This window comes from Clarias gariepinus, chromosome 28 (genome assembly GCF_024256425.1).
Source record: "Clarias gariepinus isolate MV-2021 ecotype Netherlands chromosome 28, CGAR_prim_01v2, whole genome shotgun sequence".
NCBI lineage: Eukaryota > Metazoa > Chordata > Actinopteri > Siluriformes > Clariidae > Clarias > Clarias gariepinus.
Genome location: NC_071127.1, coordinates 1,171,981 through 1,188,214, shown reverse-complemented (window position 1 = coordinate 1,188,214; position 16,234 = coordinate 1,171,981). Strand labels below are relative to the sequence as shown.

General features: G+C 43.8%; 1 long non-coding RNA gene across 1 annotated transcript; it reads left to right on the top strand.

Moving 5' to 3' along the window:
• The first annotated feature begins 243 nt into the window (after window positions 1–243).
• On the top strand, window positions 244–1,344 carry LOC128516020 (uncharacterized). Its single transcript, XR_008356723.1, has 3 exons — window positions 244–324; window positions 692–808; window positions 1,058–1,344. It is a non-coding gene; the product is annotated as an uncharacterized LOC128516020 (long non-coding RNA).
• Window positions 1,345–16,234: the final 14,890 nt, after the last annotated feature.

Below are 16,234 nucleotides of genomic sequence, written 5' to 3'. Positions count from 1 at the left end.
AGAAATTTATTTCAAATTAGCATACAGGATTAAAAAATCCCCTGACTGATCTTGGGACAGCAATATGACTTTATAATATAACTTTATATTTTGCCTGTTTCTACTCTTCTTTTTCCTTCTATTTTTAATATTGCATAATGTTTTTAACAATGGTCATTGTCACAAAGTGTCACACACACCCGCTTCGCGACCGGCACTAGGGCCCGGAAGTAGTATGGTCGCAAAACAGGAAGCATAAAAGGAGACAAGATGGCGCTACACGTTGCTCAGTCATATTGCTCAGAGTTTCGCCCATGTCGGTTTAGATCGTCCGTCTGCCGTTTCGTGAGTACTTACTTTCTTGGGTTTACTTTCTGATTCGAGTGTGTGTTTATAGGAGGCGGGTTAAATTTGTGTTTTTCCCTTGGGTTCCGTGTTTGGGTTTACCATCCACGCTACAAAGGGCTAACTGCTAATCGCTAAGTCTTCCTTTCATCCCAGCCTTAGACAATCCAAAGAAAATTGCTGATGCTCTACCTGATGCTTAGATTTTAATTTATCTAGTGTGATATTAAACTGATCACACAGACATCACATTCATCACATATTTTTTGGAATTAATCAAGTAATTAAATCTATAAAACCAATATTGATGAGAAGTGCATGTTTGTAGATCGTGTACTATCTGTTTCTTGTCTTCTCTCTGTTACAGGTTCTGCTCTGCAATGCAACAAATGTTCACCATATTTGAAAAAAACCTGAAAACCAGTTGCTGTAACCTGCGATAAGGATCTTGTCTGTGCCAGCTATGATTCACTATCTTTTATATGTATGTTTCCTCTTATGTATATTTATCATTGCAGACTTTTAATATAACACTGTTGCACAACACATCTGAGGGAACACATTTTAAAACTCCAAATAACCTCAACATTACACACACACACACACACACACACACACACACATCTACATGCTCTAAATGAAAGAAAATTACATCAATTGTACTAATGAAAATTGTAAATTACATCAGGTACATGGACTTGCACTGAATGCTGAATGTCTTTTATGTCCTCAGTCCAACAACGCTATCACAGGAAGGGGTGTGCCCCTCTCGGCGTGTGCCAATATCTAAAGCAAATTGTTACGTCCAACATCAAGTGCTGTGACACAGATTTCTGCAATTAGATGTCCATAGAGCTGAACCACGACATCTCTGAACTGAGAGACGACCTCGTCATGTTTTCTGTTATTTTTGTTGCTGTTGTTTGTAAATCATATATTCAGCAATGACAGTCTATTTAGTTTATTCTCTCTGATGGTCTTTTTAGTGAGATCCTGTACTTTCCTAATAAATTCTTTTAAACTTGATGTACACACGTGTAATCATTAATCTTCTGCTATTGCTGTTTATGTTGAAGCACTTCACACATTTCATATTTAATAGTGTGACTCCAGTGAAAACACTGCTCAGTGAATCTAATGGTGTACAGTGGAACCTTGTATTTTGAGCGTAATTCATTCCAGAAGCGGGCCTTGTAAATCAAACGAAATTTTCCAAAAAAATTAATGGAAACTCACATTATTCATTCCACTACATAAAAATAATCAATACTCTAAAAAAGTAAAAATAAACCCTGACAGGTGTTTCCTTTCATGCGCGAAGGCGCTGTGTGTGTGTGTAAAGCTGAAGTTAGAGGAGAGGAGGAATCAGACTCTCTCTCGTCTCGTCTTACACAGTAAACACTCGTCCTCTATTATTGAAGTTGCACACAAACACAAATTAACAGAAATACTGTTTTATCAAACAAATTAATAAGGAACATATTAATTACAGTCTCATGAACGTATACTAACAGAATCACTGCTGTAAAGTAAAATGAAAAAAAATTGATCTGCACTGTACCTTTTGAAAAGAATTGCGACAGAGCGGTGTTTCCGTTTAGACAGAGAGAGAGTGTGTGTGTGTGTGTGTGTGTGTGTGTGTGTGTGTGAAGGCGAGAAGAGGGGGTGTGTGTGTAAGGGGCACAGTGTCTAATGATGTGCGCACACACATAACGGCACTCTGATACAGAGGAAGAGAGCAAATTGATCTTTAACCTCTCTAATGAGACTTGCTTTTGCTATACACGCGCGCTGTACACACACGCATACAGACACAAAATAAAATATGTTTTACGCGCACACATATGGTCACAGTGTTATAGTAAACAGTACACGCATGCACTGATGTTTATTATACCAGTAAGAGACGTGCACCAAGAGACGTGCTTGTATTCCTCACTTGACCATGAATTCTTATGTTTCAGAGTGATTTGTTTCAGAGGGTTGTTTCAGACCGCTTCATAGGAATAAATCTGTGTGACCTCTCAGTAAAACAACCAGAGAAGATGGACAATGGAAATGTTCAACATTACCATAGAGTTGTTTCCATCAGTAATCAGACATTCAGGGTGTTCTAAAGGTGTAGTCACTGTTTCCTTGGTTGGGTAGTTTTATATCTTATGTTGGCTACATCTGAAATATCAAAGGTTTTAATAGTTACATTCGTGACACTTGGTGTTTATTTTACTGTAGTCAGTCAGTCTCTACAATATTATAAAGGGGAGTGATTCTAATAAAAATGTCATGAGCCAGCCTGATCAGCCAAACACATCCAGGTCATGATTTGAGATAATTATGTCCGCACACCTGTAACCTATCAACAATCCACCCTGCCTTTAAATGGATGCTTCCAACTTAATTCAGTGGCAAATTATTTCGCTTGCATGCCTCCTGATCTGTCATTCACGATTTTACCAGTTATTTCTACCTCTGGGTATGACCCCATTGGACATAAGTGTTTCACAGACACACTCAGGCATTCAGTCTCTGCCAGATTGATGGCCGTGGAGAACAAACGCGCTAAATTTACAAGAAGGATGGAGACGGACAAAACAGATGTTAGTGATGCAGGTCCCAGGTTCAAACCCCACAACCACCAAGTTGCCACTGTTGGGCCCTTGAGCAAGGCCCTTAACCCTCAGATGTGTAATGAGATAAAAAAAAATATGTAAGTCGCTCTGGATAAGAGCATCTTCCAAATGCCTAAATGTAAATGTGTTGTTTAAAAAAATAATTTCATTTACCAGACTTGATGAATATGCTAATTTTTCATTGATACAAGATTGGTATAATTGTGAAGTAGCCTAGTTCTTAAACCTCAAGGAAAAACTGTTTTATTTAAAGTGTCTTCAGTGCTTACTATTTACAGTGCTATTTGAAATGGAAATGGAAGCTGGCATCAAAGGCAAAACAGTATATATTTTAGCTTTAGATTTTTGTTTTTGGCTGTCATATTGGTCCAAAAAAAAAAAAAAAAAGCAACTTCTTTTTAAAATTTACTTATTTTATTATTATATATTTTATCCTTTTTGATGTTGGTTTTCCCAAAGATATATTGTGTTCAGGTTAATTAATATGTTTTCATTTGAATGAGTCTCCTTTTTTTCTCCTACAGTGTCCTGGAGCTCCAAAATGGAATTCGCCTTCAAACACAAGGTTTTGATGGACAGAACAAACAAGGAGAACAGAAACTGAGAAGGTCAGAGACAGAGGGGTTTTAGAGAAAAAAAATATTGTTTAACGGTAAGTTTTGTGTATTTTTCTTGCTGTCTAGTTTACTAATATGCTTAGCTCATCATAACTGTTAATCGTAGTTTTACATTGCCATATAAATCATTACTGTTAATGTTGTGATATCTGTTAGTTTGCTGTTTACTTACTGTACACTGAAAAAAGTGATTTTGGAGAGTGGTAAGTATAATCTGTGGAAACCATATAAAATTTACATGATTATTGCAGCCAGCCAACGAATCCTTAAGTAAAGGGTATATTCTATCTATGCTACCTGTTCATTAGTAAGAACCATCACATAGAAAAATGCAGTAAAATATACCCCCAAACCGTGGTTTTTTTTGCTTTAAATTGCGCATGCGTCAGCCTGCAACAGGTTCATTACTTGAAATGTTGTGTAAAGCTGTTGTGCTGCACTATATTTTGGGTGTTTCATACACAGTAAAAACGCTGGGTTGTTTTTTTTTTCTACCCAAGCGCTGGGTTGCCTCTGTTGGGTCATTTTTCTGGGTTATTTACAGAGAGTTGGGTAGTTTTTGTGTAACCCAGCTGCTGGGTTGAAGTTTGATTGGCTCCTCCCCCAAAGTTCACCGGTGGATTCAGCGGCTGTCAGTCAGAGCTTCGTGTCCCTCTTGAGCTCCCACACCGCTGATGACGGTTCATTTAAGGGAAAATGACGTTAAATACAAGGTCTGTATACACATGTTCACTCACCTAAGTCACATATGACTGAAAAAATATTACTATATATAACATTTATTACTGTTACCGTGTTAAGGTTACACTTAAACTTTCAGGCTGGTTTGAGGTAAGATAATTTAGCTGACAGTAGCTGCTATAGTTAGCCAAAGAACCCCACCTGTGTGTGAAAGAAACGGATAAGATGTCTGAGCTTTTTATCTTTCTCTGTAGAATGTTTGCAGGGTGACGAAACTGTAACTGTAGTATTAGCATGACGCTAGCATTTAGTTAGGTTGCTAGCGTTAGCAACCACATTATCATTAGAACTTTATTAATCTCACTGTTTGAGAAAATAAAATGCTGGGGTGTTACAAAACACTGACCCTTTCACAAATATACACACCTGCTAACCCTCCCGTTTTTCACTAGCTAGTAATTTACTCCGCGGTCAAAATTCGTCCGCGTTTCTCCCGAGTTATAACAATATTTTACACCTTTCCCCCTTTGGCAAGTAGTATTCAAATATGACTGCTGCATGTAAGCTAACCAGGTAGCCCTCTTTAACCAAAGTTGCTTGTGACTCAGACTTAATTAACTATCAGTTAGCTGTACAGATAACTACTAGATGGAAGTATTAATATTCGGGTGATTGTAATGTGCCAGTATGACCCCAGCTATGACAATGCATCTCCTCGGTAATTAGCTTGAAATCAACGCAGACTACAAGACCAACTAGTCTGATAAAGCTCATATATATATGAGCTTTATCCCAAAAGCCATGCTTATTTTGCTTATTTTATTTTTGGTAGTAGCTGTCTCCATGTTTTTGTTTCATGTTACCTATACCCTAGCTTTGTCATTTTTTTATTTAGTATAAATCCTATTACACATTAAATTGATAGTCTTATTCAGTTTACTTTCTTTCATTTCTTTCTAAGGTTGGCACCAACATGGTGGAATACCTCCAGCAGGCTGAAGGGTCAAGGCCGTACCCCGACTGTACATTCTGACGTTGGGAGATAATGACCAGCGCTGCTCTCAGGCATTCGTCATTCTGGTGGGACAGGCTCTGGAGCAATGCACACTACTTGGGGCGGTTGATGTGTGCTTCAAGGCATTTTATATTTTTGACATTAACTATTTAAAGTAGTGTGCTCCTGTATAGGACTTTTTGTAATGTTGTTATGAAATTGCAAGGCCTACTTGAAAAGTCATAGACAGTGTTTGTATGTTAAAACGGGACCAGGGCTGGATAGTTTTGTTCTGCAGAAAAGATATCTAATTTCACAAAGAGATCCTGCTCTGTAGAAGCTGCCTCAGCCTATTTGTGTTATTACTCCATTCTGCCCTTGTGAGTAATAGTATTGTGGCGGGGGCGGGGTTTCGCTTGGGAACCATCATGCTTTGCGGGATGGGGCTGTTATGGGTTCACCCTGTTGGGAAAAGGTGTTTGGGTTAGTGGTTTCGGCCAGGGGTGTGTGTTGTGTTAGATGTGTGTGTTTGAGCCGTCTCATGTGTTCTTGTTGTGAGATTGTGCAACTACATAATAAAATACTCCCAGCCATTTGCATTGGGCAGCAAAGAAGCTCACTCGTCTCTCCACCTTCCTTTACGGCGATAAAAACGCTACATTGGTGTCAGAAGTGGGATGGAGAGTTACGGGTTAGAGCGCACGCCGGAGGACATCCGGAAGATTCAGGCCGGCCGCCGAGTAGCAGAACAATTAAGAAGGAGGAAAACCCTCCCTGACGGGGCCAGCACAAGCAAAGGGCGGCAACCTGAGCAGAGTGGAGGCGTGGAGCTAGCCGCCAAATTCGGGGGCTGGTCCCCGGCGGAAACAGCCGTCCGGGCGGCCCTCGCGCTCGAGGGCGCCGAGCTCCGCGCTCTGGAAAACCTCTGTGCGGATGAGCGGGAGGACTGGGCGAAGTTGCGGGAGGCGCTACACCTCCGGTTCAGCGCGGGTGACCGTAGGGAGGCCGCAAGCGAGGAGCTGGCAACCCGCGAGTGGCGCGCCTCCGAGCCACTAGGGGCGTTTGCCATGGACCTGCGATCTCTCGCGCGCCAGGGCTACCCGGATTTCGAACACGGCCAGCAGGAAGAGCTAGCTCGTCGCGCGTTCCTTCGGGGAATCTGGCCGTACCGGCTTCGCGAGCACCTCCGGTTAGCGGCACCGGCGTCCCTGTCCGAGGTGCTGCGCGAGGCCGAGTGCGCCGAGCCCGAGTGCGCCGAGCCCATCTTGGCTGAACACCGTGGCGAGAGAGCCGAGCGGAAACTCAGAGGTTTTAGCCTCCGAGTTTCCGCGACGACGACGAGGCCAGGGACCGCCAGACTACCGCTGCAACGTTCTCCGGCCGGAGGACAGCGTACCCCAGCAGCCGTTAAACTAGCTTCGGGGGGCGCCGAGGGGAAACCGCCTCCCGCAGCCATCTTTGGGACGTGACGGAAATCGCACGGGGGTCTACGTGGACTGTGGCCTGGACAACGTTTCGCTACGGGCGCTCGTAGACACCGGATCTACAGTTTCGCTGCTGCGCGGGGGATTGTTGGAGCGAGGAGAGCGCGGTTGTGTGCTGCCGGAACCGTAGGTGCAATCATTCTTTCTCACCCATTCTTTGTGGCAGACATCGAGGATGATTGTATCTTGGGGTTAGACATTTTGGAAAGGTGGGGTGCGGTACTCAATCTCGCGGACGGGACTCTGCGGGGTAATTTCGGTATAGCCAGGTTGCTAGTGCCCAAAACGCAGCCGGACGGGTTAGTATCAAGCACCAGGGGGGCGGAACTTCCGGTGGACGCGCCATGTAAACATCCGGTAGCCGACCGAGCGAGAATAATGGCCGAGCTGATGCGGCGTAGCAGTGTGGGGCTAAATCAGACGCAGACCGACACCGTGAAGTCCCTTTTGCACGAGTTCGCGGATATTTTCGCGGTAGATGAGCGCGAGTGCACTCATACCGATTCGGTGCAGCACAATATCGATACGGGTAACGCCGCTCCTGTTCGGTTACATCCGAGACGCCTCCCGTTAGCTAAACGAGCTGTAGCCGAGCAGAAGCTGCGTGAGATGGCCGACTCGGGCGTCATAGAGCCAGCATCCGGACCGTGGTCTTCACCCGTTGTACTTGTGCGTAAGAAGGACGAATCGTGGCGGTTTTGTGTGGACTACCGGCGGTTAAACGAGGTGACGCGCAAAGATTCTTATCCGTTACCGCGAATAGATGCTGCGCTGGAACACGTTGCAGGCTCGGCGTGGTTTAGCTCGTTGGATTTGCGTAGCGGGTACTGGCAAGTAGAGCTCGCCCCGGAAGCACTACCCAAAACCGCGTTCTCGATCGGGCAAGGGCTATGGCAATTTCGGCGCATGCCGTTCGGCCTCTGCAACGCTCCAGCTACATTCGAACAATTGATGGAGAGAGTATTGGCGGATATCCCTTGAAACCGTTGTGTCGTCTACTTAGACGATTTACTGGTGCACGGCAAGGAATTTGCGGTCGCGCTAGCTAACCTACGGGAGGTATTTCTAGCTATCCGGCGGGCGAATTTGCGGCTAAATCCCAAAAAGTGCCAGTTGTTGCGGCAAGAGACTGTCTTTCTGGGACACGTGATTAGCGCGCAAGGGATTGCCACCGATCCAGCCAAAATTGCTGCGGTACAAAATTGGCCGGAACCGTTAAATGTGTCGCAGCTACGCACCTTTCTCGGGTTAGCGTCGTACTATCGCCGGTTTGTGAGGGATTTTGCCACGATCCCCAGCCCGCTGCACGCGCTCACGAGAAAGAACCAGCCGTTTCGCTGGTTACGTCGCCCGTTCTCGAATATCCTGATATAGCTCGTACGTTTATTCTCGACACGGACGCGAGCGATGTCGGGCTGGGGGCCGTCCTGTCTCAGGTTTCGGAGGGCAAAGAGCGTGCTGTCGCTTACTTCAGCCGCGCGTTGTCTGAGCCGGAGAAGAATTACTGCATCACGCGGCGCGAGCTGCTAGCGGTCGTCGCGGGCCTTAAGCATTTTAGGCCGTATTTATACGGGCAATCCTTCTTGCTGCGGACCGATCACGCTTCGCTGGTGTGGCTGCTCAGTTTTAAAGAGCCCGAGGGGCAGTTAGCGCGTTGGCTCGAGCAGTTGCAGGACTATAACTTTACCGTTCAGCACCGAGCGGGAAAATTGCATGCTAACGCCGATGCGTTATCCCGCCGGCCGTGCAGCAAAGAGCGTTGTCGACACTGCGAGCGGGTTGAAGAGCGTGTAGGTGGACACGACATCGAACACACCCCGACCCCCGTGAATCAGAACATTCTCCCTGCGCAGTCTTTCGAAGCCCCCGTCAGTAATCGGCCGTCCGAGCCGGCCTGCAGCCGAGTTAATGCGTCACCTAACCCATCGCCTGTGGTCGTTTCGCCCGTGCCACAGATGGACTGCGATCAGTTAATGGTCGAGCAGGAGAAGGACCCGGCACTGCAGCGGGTATTAGGTTGGGTTAACGCGGGCCAGAGACCGGATTATGCCGCCGTTGCCCACCTGGGACCAGAAGAAAAAGCTCTCCACTCGCAGTTTAACCGACTAGCGTTGCGGGGGGGTTTACTCTACCGCCAATGGGAACGGCCGTGTGGCGCTGGCGAGTCTTTTCAGCTGCTGGTGCCGCAGACTTTGCGGGCATGTGTGCTGGGGATGGTTCATGGGCATACAGGTTCAGGACACTTCGGGGTAACCAAAATACTGCGGCGGTTGCGTGCTCGGTTCTACTGGCCGGGCTGTCATACTGATAGTGAACTTTTTGTTCACAGATGCGACGTCTGCACGGCAAAGAAGGGCCCTACCCAGCGCTCGCGAGCACCCTTGCAAGACTTCCGGGTGGGGGCGCCCATGGAACGTATGGGCGTGGACATTCTGGGGCCGTTTCCCATCTCTGATTGTGGGAATCGTTATGTGCTGGTGGCCATGGACTATTTCACCAAGTGGCCGGAGGCGTTTGCTGTTCCTGATCAGAGCGCTTCCACCACGGCTCGAGTGCTGGTGGATGAGGTGTTCAGCCGATTCGGCGTCCCGGAGCAGTTGCACAGCGATCAGGGGCGTAATTTCGAGGCGGAGGTGTTTACGGCGGTGTGTGAGCACCTCGGGGTGAAAAAGACCCGCACCACGCCCCTGCATCCACAAAGTGATGGCCTCGTGGAACGATTCAACCGAACACTCACCACCCAACTCGACGTGCTTACCAGCGACCGGCAGAAAGATTGGGACGGGCATTTGCCTCTCGTGCTTTGGGCTTATCGTACAGCAGTGCAGGAATCCTCACAACTGACGCCAGCTGCGTTAATGTTCGGTCGCGAGTTGCGCACGCCTGTAGATCTGGTGTTCGGGCCCCCTCCCCAAGTGGACTTACCAACGAAACTGGGTTTGGATTATTTTTGTTCTTTGAAAGACAAACTGTTCCGTATCCACGAGCTGGTGCGTAGACACTTGGCGGACGCCGGGGTTAAACAGCGCCGCGTGTACAATACTCACAGCCGGGGGCGAGACTTTGCTACTGGGGAGCAGGTTTGGGTGTATTCCCCCGGAAGGAAAAGGGGTCCCTCGCCTAAGCTTATGTCGCACTGGGTGGGCCCCTGCACGGTCGTTGCACAGCTCTCTGATGTGGTCTACCGAGTGCGGCTGACAGGGCGGTCGCGATTGGTCGTGCTCCACTGGGACCGTCTGGCTCCTTATCAGCCCCACGCCAGGGCATCGTCGGATTCTGTGGAGGCCAGTCCGCCTCAGGAGGAGGGCGACGGCCCCCCTTCCCAGGCAAAAAGACTCCGGCGTTTCCAACGCCAGCGCCGCCCGCCGTCACGCCTGCTAGACTGAGTGCGCCATGGTGACCGGGGACGGTCACAGCTCGGGTGGGGGCAGTGTGGCGGGGGCGGGGTTTCGCTTGGGAACCATCATGCTTTGCGGGATGGGGCTGTTATGTGTTCACCCTGTTGGGAAAAGGTGTTTGGGTTAGTGGTTTCGGCCAGGGGTGTGTGTTGTGTTAGATGTGTGTGTTTGAGCCGTCTCATGTGTTCTTGTTGTGAGATTGTGCTACTACATAATAAAATACTCCCAGCCATTTGCATTGGGCAGCAAAGAAGCTCACTCGTCTCTCCACCTTCCTTTACGGCGATAAAAACGCTACAGTATAGTAATGATGTCGCTGTTGATTATCTGTTCTTGTGCTTTTAAAAAATAAAGTTTTTTCTATGAACATTTAATAGGATGTTGTTTATTGCATATATGTATGGTTTGCAAAACTTTTAAGTTTTTTTTTTTTTTGTAATAAACCAGTATATCAAAGTAATTTAACTGTTTAATAGACGTGGGTAGTTTTTTTTTTTTTTTTACAGATTCATTGTAAAACATGAAAATAATAATAACCTATTTGTGAGGTAGAATTAACTCAACATTCCAGTTAAAATGAATCAACACCTGGGTAGAACATTTGACCAATATGGTAGTATTGGTATATGGTAGTTTATATGGTAGAATTAACCCAGCATTATAGTTAAATATGACCCAGCATTTGGGTTAAATATTTAACCCATTTTGCTGGGTTAAAAAAATAACTTATTTTGCTGGGTTAAATTAACCCAGCATATAGTTAGTCCAATAGTTACCCAGCAGCTGGGTTAAAAACAACCCAGATTGGGTTGTTTTTAACCCAGCATTTTTTAGGGTGTGCTAAAGCTTGCCAGTGGAAAAGTTTCTGTGTTTTAAAATCAAACTGTTGAGCTAATTAACGACAACATCAATTAATAAATGTTATACTATAATCAAAATGACATATGAAGTGATAAAATATTGAACATTATGAACTTTGTTTATAAAAACTTTAATGTGTTGCTTCTATAATCTATCGAGGATCAAAATTCCTTACAATGTATCCTTCACTTGTCCTTGGGTTGTAGTGTTACAGTGTGTTTCATAGCAGAGAATCTGTGCCAGTAGATGTGACTTATCTGTATCTGTAACAGTGTGATTTGTTTTGTATATCAGTGTGAAATCATGTATCATCTAGTTGATTGATGTGTAAAAGTTCATAGTAACAGTGAAAACCAGGAGGGCGGGAACTCACACATCAGATGAATCTTAAGGAGAAAAGATAAAGTATTGGGATTAGAACTGATACACAGGTGAAGCTCAGAGACTTCTTTTTCCTTCACTACACTCTCAAACACTGAAGGTAAGATCTTAGACAATATGATGATTATGGAGTGCTTTGGGATTTTTGTGAATTTTTTTTTCTCAGTTTCACAGGATTTGTCATTTACCGTAAATACAGTTAATCAAATGTTAATTTTAGGAACTATTCTTTTCTTTTTTTGTGCTTTAGAATAAAGATGAAGACTCTGTTCCTGACTCTGGTTCTTGTTGTGATGCTGATGAGCGGTGAGTGTACACTGGGCTTCAGGTCAAATGAAAACACAATTTGGTGCACAAGTATTTCAGATTAAAGTCAGAAGATGAGGCTAAAATCAGTTTTATTTATTTGGGGCACAAGGCAATGTAAAGTAAAATCACACAGCATTCTCACATCTATCTGAGCATTAAATAAATTTAATAAATTAACAGATTCATAGGTGAATTAATAAATTAATTAAAACTACAAAAGCAAGATTGATTAGAAGTGCATGTTTGTAGATCATGTAATATCTATTTTTGGTCTCCACTCTGTTACAGGTTCTGCTCTGAAATGTAACAAGTGTTCTGCATGGATGAATGAAAACTGTAAGCCGGTTCCTGAAACCTGCCAGAAGCATCATGTTTGTGCCAGCTATGATACAGAAGTTCCTTTTTTTTTGGTATGTTTCCTTTTGTGTTTATTTATAATTGCATGTTTTGTGACTGTTAATGTAACACAGCAGCACACACACACACACACACACACACACCTACCTTACATTAAAACATTAATTACATCAGGTTCTGATTGCAGCGAGATCACAGGAAGGGGTGTGTCTCTCCCAAGCATTGCCAATATCTAAAGGAAATTGTTACGTCCAATGTCAAGTGCTGTGAAACGGACTTCTGCAATTAGATCTCCATAGAGCTGAACCACGACATCGCTGATCTGAAAGACAACCTCGTAAAGATTCCTGTTAGTTATTTTTGTTGCTGGTTTTTGTAAATCATGTATTCAGCAACGGCAGTAGTGTATTTAGTTTATTCTTGCTGATGGTCTTCATAATCAAATCCTGTACTTTTCTAATAAAGTTTTTCTAATACATAAACTTGATGTACACACGTGTAATCATTAATCTTCTGTCATTGCAATATTCATTAATGAAAACTTGATTTCACATGATATCAGTTTCTGAAGGTTGTTTCAGAGGGCTTCATAGGACTGAATCTGTGTGACATCTCAGAAAAACACCCAGAGAAGACGCAATAGAAATGTTCAACATTCTCATTAAGCTTTTTCCATCAATAATCAGATATAGACGGTGTTTTGAAGTTAAAGTCAGTTTCCTTAAATAGTTTTATATCTTATATTGGCTACATCTCAAATATCAAAGTTTTCATTAGTTACATTCATTACACTTGGTTTTTATTTCACTGTAGTCAGTCAGTCTCTACATTATTACAAATTGGAGTAATTCTAATAGAAATGTAAAATATCACATGAGTTACTGTAACATTATGATTTGTTTTGTACATCAGTGTGAAATCATGTAGTTGATTGATGTGTAAAAGTTCATAGTCACAGTGAAAACCAGAAGGGCGGGAACTCACACATCAGATGAATTTAAAGGAGGGAAGATAAAGTATTGGGATTAGAACTGATACACAGGTGAAGCTCAGAGACTCCTTTCTCCTTCACTACACTCTCGAATACTAAAGGTAAGATCTTAGACAATATCATGATTATGGAACAATTGGGTTTTTGTGAATTTGTTTTCACTATGCTTATAATAAATATATTTGTAACCATTTGTACTATATTGTAGCTACTCTCTTCCAGGCTAATTCACTTCCTGGGCTTTTCTACAGGTAATCGAATGTTATTTTAAGGAATTATTCATTTCTTTTTAATCCTTTTTTGTGCCTCAGAATAAAGATGAAGTCTCTGTTCCTGACTCTGGTTCTTGCTGTGATGCTGATGAGTGGTAAGTGTACACTGGGCTTCAGGTTCTGTTTATTTGTGAGACAAGCCACTGTACGCTATATAATACATCTACTTGAGTGATGGTTATGAAATCATTGGGTGTTTCGGGTCTTTCAACATCATACACCCTCAATCAGGTGACCTAGCCATCCAGATGGCTAATTAGGTACCACGACTTAATGGTTGGCCCCTCTTAAGCCACAGCCATCTTGAGGCCCTCTCTGTTGCTTTAGTGGTACTGCGGATAGCTCTCCTCTTTTGCTCTGAAACTGCTTAGGGCTCGGGCTAAGGAAAACCTTTGCATTCAACCTCCACTGGGGGGCACCTCGCTCTCCACCTGGCCTGCTGACAGTCACTGAACAGTCCCACATACTTGGATTGCTTCCTTTCAAAGGCTTCATCCAAGTACCATGTCTGGTCAAAGGGTGGTGAGAGTAATGCGGCTGGGGAACTTCAGCTGTTGTTCAAGGTCTACCAAAAGCTGCCAAACTCTAGCTGAGGTCAGGATTCCTGCCGGAGTTCTTTTGTCTGAGGCTACCTGCTCCCCAGCTCTAACAAAGGCGATTGTTTTCTTGGAGGGACAGAACTGCTTTGCCCACACCAGTCCCGTGCGGATGGTCCTAAGGACTTGGTCATGTCTCCACCGGTATCGTCATTCTCCAAGTGCTGTACTGCAGCAGCTGAGGATGTGCTCTAGAGAGCCTCTCTTGGAACACAATGGGCATGCTGGTGTTTCTGCTATGCCCCATGTGTATAGGTTAGACGGGTTGTGCATTTTCCCATTTTATCCAGGCCCCCTGTAGCCTCAGTCTCAGCCTTGCAGGATATTGTCTCCTCCACTGCTGCTCTTACCTCGTCTTAAGCAAGGCGCTGCCTTCCCTTCCCTCTGATGTCTATTTAAGAAGTTAGAAAGGATCCTAAGCCAGTTTTGCCTTTTGAGACCACTCCCGCAAGGCTCCTATGCTGCAGCCTTGCCTCAGCCTCCTGGAGTACTTCCTCTGCCCTCCACTTCCTGCCTGTCCTCACTTGGACCCCAGCTTTAGCCACCTTTGGATCACTAGAGTCCCTGTACAGCAACACCTCTCTAGCCTTTGTTACCTTGAATTCCTCTTGCAAGGATTTTAAGAGCAGCTGCAGTATGTTGTTGCGCCCATAAAGTGCAATGCACTCAGGCTCTTTGGTAACCCAAGCCATCTCCGGAGGTGGCTGCTGACTTTTCTCTCTAGGATCTCAACAGTAGAGACTGGGACAGCATAGATGAGGAGGGAACACAGGATTCTGGAAAGGATGCCATGCTGGTAGACTCAGGCTTTGAACTTCCCAGGTAGACGAGACTTGTCAACAGATTTCAGCCAGCCATCCAACTTAGCACAAGTTAAATGGATAGATGATGAGTCAAAAGAGAGAGAGAGCTGTCAAAAACTTCGCCCAATCAAAATCACACAGAAGGTTTCTTCAATATTCTCACCTCTGATTTGCTGAATTAATTCATCTTAGTAAAGCTGCTGTGTGTTACATGTGATTCATGAAATATATTAATCATTCTGTACACATTATAAAATTGTGACCACAGGGTCAATGGAGGTAAGGATAACAGTTTGCAGTGACATCTACATAATGATATATACACAGTTGTGTGTTCTATTATGTGATGATCTCCATTATCCTGTGCCAGAGATCCTAATATTCAGTAGGGAGAAAAGAGTGAATATAGCATATCAGAGCATTTAATAGATTCATAGGTGAATTAATCAATGAATTAAAACTACAAAATCAATCTAGTTATCAAGTGCATGTTTGTAGATCGTGTATTATCTGATTTTGGTCTCCACTCTGTTACAGGTTTTGCTCTGCAATGCAACAGGTGTTATGCATGGATGAAAGAAAACTGTAAGCCGGTTCCTGAAACCTGCCAGAAGCATCATATCTGTGCCAACTATGCGAGACAAACTGTTTTTTCTCGCCGTATGTTTCCTCTTTATGTTGTTTAGGGCCCAAGCACTATTACATCATTACATCTGGAAATACAGATGTCATATAGATCTGATTTTTGAAAGTGTAGATGTCATCATGTGTAAAGATCCCTCTTGTTTATTTAAGGGTAATTTATGGCACAAGCACTATGACATCAACTTTTGTGACAGCGCTCTTGTTCTTTTAAAGAGTATCCCCTCCCCATCATGCAAGGCTTTTTGGGCATCTTAACATGCTTAAAGAATTATCAAAATTGGCAGACAGGTTGGGATCTGCAGACATTGCTGGATAACTCATACACACTTGCATGTATGGACATGAAACCCAGTACACATTTAGAGCTCATTGAGCTGAACAACTTTCACACTGCATGTCATGGCCTCAAGTCAACAGATAGTCAGTTATTTTTGGTTGTTTGCAAAATGACCCAAAGTAATTAGATACAATCTTCCTAGGAACTTTATGTGACCACCACCAAACCAGACCTATATGATCTCAAGCCTTTAAAATGTTTAGTTTTTTTGATACACTGTAGAGTATATAAATACAAAACAAAGGGATAAAAAATAATAAAGTATTTGAACTTTTTAATCGAATTGAACTAAGTAATATAATACTGCACAGTTAAACAAGATGCTATTGCACAGTTTCAATTGCACAAAAATTTAAGATATTATAACTATATTGTGCGATCATCTAGCTATATTTAATATACCGCAACTATTGTAACTATATTATAAAATTAAAAATATTACACCAACAGTATATCACAGTTATGACAGTGTGTATTACATTGACTGGTTCACTAGGAGCAATTCTGATTCTGAAGTGTATTAGCAGCAAGGTAAAAAAAAAAACCTTCGAGAT